Raw genomic sequence first — 7,493 nt, 5'->3', positions numbered from 1 at the left:
AACAGCCAAGCTCAAATGATGGAAGAAGCCAAGAAGATGACAGCTACATATGCAGATGTATCAAAGGTAAAGGAAACCGTGAATGAAATGGAAAAAAAGATAGAAAAAACATCAAGACCACAAAGGAGGAAATTAAAACACAGCTTGCAGCAACGATTAAGAAGAATGAATTCAAATCCCACCTTGGGCAACATGCAAGAAATATTGCTAATTTGGCTGACGTAAACAAGGACAAAGTCATATTAGGACACGAAGAAAAAGTTGTAGAAGATGGAATTGAACGATACAACGAAGACAAGAAATTAATTGTAGACATTCTCAAGGTCATAAATCCCGAATTCCCCGAGCAGAATATCATAGCTCACAGGAGGCTGGGATTATTCGAAAAGGGAAAGAAACGGCCTCTAAAAGTAACATTCTTGAATAAGCAAATAGTAACTGATATAATAAAGAAAGCCAAAGTTCTGGCCACCCGTAAGGAATATAAAAAAATCTGGATAAGAGAAAACATGACCAAAGATGACAGAGTAACACTACAAAAGAAATTGGAAGAAGTAAAAAACAAAAATGAACAAAGGACTGAAGAGGAAAAAAACTTATTTATTTGGAGGGTGAGAGGTCTCCAAGCAAAGCAAATATACTATCGGAACCAAAATGTAGAGGCAGAGAAACATAAACCCTGCAACCAAATTTAATACCTAAAGATTATATAGAAATAGTTTATACAAGTATTGATGGTTTATCTTCGAAGTTGCTTGAACTAGAGACAATAATTGATATGGATAAAGCGGATGTAATATGCATCACTGAAACCAAACTGGACCCCTCCATAGACGATGTAACATAGGGCTCAAGGACTATAACATTTGGAGAAAAGATAGGGCAGATGGAAATAGAGGGGGGGTAGCAATATTAACAAAGAAAGGAATTATTATAAAGGAGTTAGAAATTAATCAGGACCCCATAGTGGAAATGAAGGTAATTGAGGTAGAAACAAATGGGGTAAACATAATAATAACCACGGTATACATGACACCTCAAACATCAGTGTGGTCACTAGAAAACTACCAGAAACTAATTCAAGAGACAATAAAGAGCCTGGAAGAAGTGCTACAACTTTCTGAAACCAATTCAACAAATTCTTATTACAGGGGATTTTAATAGAAAAATTGACTGGGAAAGTTTCGATCCTAGAGCACAATCAGAATCGTGGAATGCTAAATTACTCGATGTCATAAATGAGCATTGCCTTTTCCAGAATGTAACCGATAATACCAGGATAAGAGGGCTAGATAGGCCGTCTATGCATGACCTAATATATACAAAGCATAACGACGATATTAAGGATATCGAGTACTGTTCTTTAGGAAAAAGCGACCATGTAGTGATTAAACTAAAATACTCTCTACTACAGGAAAAACTCATCGGAAGCAAAGAAAGAAAGGAAAAGTACAGTTACAGAATAGGTGATTATAGAAGCCTTAAAGATTTCTTTGATAACACCCCCCCAATCCCTTGCCCGTTGTTGTCGTGGGGGGGCTTAGGAAACGAAGACTGAGACCCAATACAGGGATCTCCCCTACCTAGGGCCTCAGCCCTCGACTCAACTAATTTTGCATGGTCTTTTCCCTCTCCAGCTTTTGTTTCTGTCTCTACTCCATCCCCTTCTACTATCTACTTCTAAAGGTGTGAGAGCCGTGCTGAGAGGATGAAAGGCTGACCTAGTGACAGTCCTGAACGGCCTGCGGGAACTATGGGCACGGTACTCCCGACTAATCTAGCCCTTACCTATAATAGCGAAAGGAGGTGGACCGTTTAGGCCTTTTTATATAATCCAGGTTCCCCTTGACCAGTAATGAAAATGTAATCCCTTTATTAGAGGCTATGAGGCTAACCCCTTTATCAAATAATCCCAACCCAGGCTCTCCTTTGACCACGGCTCCGAACACTGAAACTACTACCCACTCCTCAATGCCTACTAGTGCATTACCCACCCAAGCAGAGAATCAATCTCCAGAAGACATTCCTACCCACACAACTTCCTCAAATTCAACTCTACCCCTGCAACCTTCATCAAACAACCAATTCTCCCTTATTACTACCTTGCAACCTTATTCTCCATCGTTCCGTAATACTCCCTCTTCCACACGTCCCCGACCATCCACCACCACCAACCCTACAGATATCTTAAATACTCTGTTTAGTCCAGCTAAATGGGACCGATTTTTCGTGATCCCTGCTACAGCTCCTTACTCAGGCAACACTCTTCTCTTTCAACAATGCCTACAAAAACAAGTAGGCAGAGTCCCTTTCTATACCAGATGCGATCGCTCCCGTCTGGTAACAGTCAGATCAGAAACTGAATCTATAGCACTATCAAATTTAACTGATCATTCTGGCAACCCCATTCCTGCAGAACCTCATCCAACCCTTAATACCTGTACCGGAACTGTCTCTCTCTCCCCAGCAAACTGCCCAGTCGATACCAAAGATTGGTCAGACTGTGGAGAAGACTTATTAGGATGCCTCAAAGACCAAGATGTGAAATCAGTACATTGCTACACCATTTCTCCTGGAGGTCAACGAAAGAATCCGACCAATATTACCAAATTTACCTTCCGTACACATGACCTTCCCTTACGTATCTACATTGATGGACAATCCCTCCCTGTTCGACCATACCAACCCCCTCCCCGTCAATGTCAAAACTGTTGGCGCTTTGGACATCCTGCCAAACATTGCCGTTCCACAGACCGATGCCCCATATGTGCCCAACCTGGTCATAATCGATCAAACTGCTCAGCACAAACACGAACATGTGCTAACTGCGGCGGCCCCCATAATGTATTTTATAGAGGCTGTCCCACTTACAAGTTTGAATCTGAGGTAGCAACTCTCAGATACAAAAATGGTCTCACTTTACGTGAAGCCAGACAGGAAGCACGTCGACAAGGTTTCTCTCATACTCCATATTCTAGTAACATCGTTCGCTCAGCCCCTCCCCCTCCACCCCAAAATGTCCCCATTTCCACTTCTACATTCTACATCCCTCAGACCAATTCCTTTGCCACTCTAAACCCAGACACCCCAATCTCAACTACAGCCCCAACACCAACCCCTCTCCCTCCCCGCACTACCCGCAGTAGACAGACTAAACGTTCTAACCCTTCTTCCCCTACAGCACAATCACCTCCACCTACCTATACCTTTGTTCCTGAGACACCAGTCTCCTCTTCCCCTTCCCCCTCATATGAAAACCTTCATTCCACAAAATTTTCCAACCAATTCCATTGCAGAAACAATTACCTTCTCACAAAACTCTCCAACAAACTCCACTGCAGAAACAGTGGATGACATTCAAAGCTATATGCTTGAGACACAAGATCCCATAACTCATGCTCCTTCCACACTTGAAGTGGTTGCCGATATTCATACCCCTCCTACTAATATTCCCCCTACACCCCTTCCTCCTACTCCCTCTCAACACAACCTAACCCCCTCAATCCCGTCCACCACTGATATCCATCCTCCCAATACCCATCCTCCTGATATGCATCCCCCTCTTACAGCACCCCTACACCTCGTCTATACTCATCCATCATAAAACACCTTATGTCATACCTCCCATACAAACTTCTGTCCCGTGCACAGCTATTCGCATCTTTCTTCGCCGTTGGATCACAGTGATTTCAGTCTACTTCTCCCCATCCCATCCCATTGACTTTACTGCCTTTGAGACTCTAATTTCCCAACTCCAACCACCTTTCCTCATAGTTGGTGATTTCAACTGCCGCCACACTCTGTGGGGTGACTCTACCACCAACTCCCGAGGCCGATCTCTAGAACGCTTCCTCTTCACAAATAACCTAATTATTCTTAATTCAGATCGCCCCACACACTTTGACATGCGCACACAATCCTTTTCATGCCTTGACCTCTCTCTATGCCCTCCTACTTTACATCTAGATTTCCATTGGTCAGTTCTAGACCACTTCCCCTATAGTGACCACTTCCCAATACTCCTTTCTCCTACTTCATATGTACCACTTCCTAATCCTCCACGCTGGTGCTTTGATAGAGCTGACTGGCATACTTTCACTTCACTCTCTACTATACCTATCCCTCCACCCCCCTTACCGTCCATTTCAGATATGCTACATTGTTTTACAAACACGATCCTAAGAGCTGCCTATACAGCCATTCCTCGAACTTCAAGACCCTATACTTCTAAATGTGTTCCATGGTGGAATTCTGATTGCACCAAAGCGCTTCGCTTAAAACGAGCAACCTGGAACAGCTATCGCTACAAACGAGGCACCCCTCACCAGCTATCAGCCCTTATTTCCTTTAAAAGAGCATCTGCCCATCTTCGCCCTACAATTAAAAACAGCAAAACAAATAGCTGGCAAAATTATGTTTACTCAATTACATCTTCTACATCTATTTCAGCTGTTTGGCGACGGATCCATAAACTATCAGGCAAACATCCCCCCATCCTGCACCCGTCCTCCATATTCGAGATATTCTCATCTCTGAGCCTGTCGTAGCTAATGAACTGGGCAACTATTTCAGCCAGGTCAGTAGTGGCTCTCACCTTTCCCCACACTTTTCTTCCATTAAAGCCATCAAGGAACACACCCCTATTACCTTCACCCTATCCTCTGATGAGTCCTATAATGCTCCTTTTTCTTCTTCTGAACTCAACGCTGCATTACAGTCGTGCCGCAACACTCATGAAGGCCCTGATGGTATTCACTATCGTATGCTCCGACACCTCCTATCTTCCTCTCTATCCTTCCTTTTAGCTATTTTCAACCACATGGACGTCAGGAAATTTTCCTTCTCATTGGCGAGATGCTCTTATCCTACCTTTCTTAAAACCCAATAAATCAGGTACCCTACCCCAAGATTACCGCCCCATAGCTCTAACTAGCTGCTTGTGCAAACTACTAGAACGAATGGTTAACTTCCGTTGAATGTGGTACCTAGAATCTCATAATCTCCTTTCCCCTTCCAAGTTTGGTTTCCGACGTGCCCGAAGTACAGCAGACCCACTTGCCCATTTCGAGACATACATTACATCGGCATTTGCACGCCATGAATCTGTATTAGCCATATTCTTTGATCTAGAAAAAGCATATGACACCACATGGCGATACCATATCCTCCAACAATTGTCCTCCTAAGGTTTACGTGGAAACATAGGTGTTTTCATTAAATCCTTCCTTTCTAAACGCACTTTCCAGGTCAAGATTGCCTCTTCCACGTCATAATCCTTTCCTCAATTCGAAGGCGTCCCACAAGGAAGTGTGCTTAGTACCACTTTATTCCTTGCTGTAAATGACATAGTCTCAGTCCTACCACCAGGAGCCAGAGCATCACTATATGTTGATGACTTAACCATCTATGCATCTGGCACATCCATACCAGATCTCTGTCAATTCCTTCAGTCTGCAATAACATCAGTAAGTTCTTGGGCCACCAACCATGGCTTTCGCTTCTCTACCTCCAAATCTTTCCCCATCCTTTTCTCTCGCTCATGTACGGTCCCCAAACCCCCACTCTTCTTATATAATGCTCCACTCCAATACCGTTCTTCTGGCAAATTCCCAGGCGTTATATTTGATTCCAAATTGTCCTGGCGAGACTATATCTTGTACATCAATGAAAAAGCTCAACGTCGCTTCCGAATTTTACAAACTCTTTCACATATCTCCTGTGGCTCAGATCGCAAAACTCCTCCATCTTCATGTTACTTTGATTCTCTCCACTCTAGATTATGGATGCCATATCTACTCCTCTGCCTCAACCTCTCTTCTTGCTCACCTTGATACAGTCCACCACAGCGGTCTCCGCTTAGCCCTAGGCGCCTTCCGCTCCTCTCCAGTTGAGAGCCTATATACTGAATCAGGCATGCCGTCCCTCTCTCGACGTCGAGCCCTTCTCTCTCTCCGATGCTATGCTCGATTTCACCAATTTTCCCTTACCAAACTATTCCACAATCCTTACTTCATACCTTTACTTCTCCACGTTTACCAACTCCTCTCCCCGTACGCATGGATACCCTCCTCTCCCATTCCCCCTTCCCTCATCTCCGACCTCTCCCACTGTCTGTCCATTCCATTCCTCCATGGCTTATACCTAACCCCTGTATTTGCTCCTCAGTTTTCCCTGACCCACCAAAATCAGATATTCCCCCCTCTATCCTTCTCACTCATTTCCTTGACCATGTCTCCATTCATTCCTCCAGCATTCATGTTTACACTGACGGTTCCAAATCCATCTCAGGAGCTGGATTCGCAGTAACATTCCCAAATTGCACTTTTAAATACACCCTCCCTCCTGAATCTAGTGTCCTTACTACAGAACTATATGCACTCCTTTTTGCCGTAAGACGCATATACTCATCCACCTCTTCCTCTTTTACTATTTTTACTGACTCCCGTAACTCTTTAACCCTCATAAAGTCAATGCACTCGATCTATCCCCTTGTCTGTAAGATCCAGAACTGGTTGTTCTATCTATCCACACGTCACAAATCTGTCAGATTTTGCTGGGTACCCAGCCATGTTGGAATCCCTGGCAATGAACAGGCAGATACTCTTGCACGATATGCCGCAATGTCCACATCACCTCAACAACGCTTCTCACATATTCCAGCTACAGATTACTACCCCCACTTTAAGACATTGTTGTATACCCGATGGCAATCTTTTTGGTCAAGACTCCACAACAATAAATTACATACCGTAAAACCATCAATCTCCTCTTGGTCAGCTCCATTTCACAAAAAAAAAAAAAAAAAAAAAAAAAAAAAAACAGACGTTGGGAGACACATTCGCCTAACACATGCCTATCTGATGTCACGCTCAGACCCGCCCCTATGTCCTCTATGTAACATCCTTCTTTCAGTCCCACACATTCTCTTGTCCTATCCACGCTTTAATACAGCACGTACCTCTGCTTTTCCACACCTATCCTCCCTTCACCGACCTCCCAACATATCAGACATCCTTACAGAATCCCACAGCTTCTGCCTCGACAACCTGTTTTCCTTCCTCAGACGCATAAATATCCTTCACTTGATCTAACTCCCTTACCTAAACCACCAAAATCTTTTCCCTCATCTTCAACCTTTCAACACTATTCTAGATAGTTGACACTTAACAACTATCACCTGACATCCCCCTTTACTATACCTTCCTATAGTGCTATATGACCTTAGATGTCTAGCACATTTATCTTAACCATTAACCATTAACCATTCTTTGATAATATAAACTGGGAAACACTTCTGGATGATGAGAACCTTGATGTTCAGTATTCAAAATTTTGTGAGATCTATAAAAAAGGAGTGGAAAAATTCATATCCAAATTCAAAATTGAAGCAAGAAATGGACAAAATGGTTCAACGACAAATGCAAGAAAATGAGGGAAAATATTCAGAAGGCATAGGTCTCAGGCAGCATATGAAAGATATAAAGTAAGAAGAA

Source organism: Penaeus vannamei, chromosome 7 (assembly GCF_042767895.1).
Source record: "Penaeus vannamei isolate JL-2024 chromosome 7, ASM4276789v1, whole genome shotgun sequence".
NCBI lineage: Eukaryota > Metazoa > Arthropoda > Malacostraca > Decapoda > Penaeidae > Penaeus > Penaeus vannamei.
Note: the sequence above shows the minus strand (reverse complement) of the source record.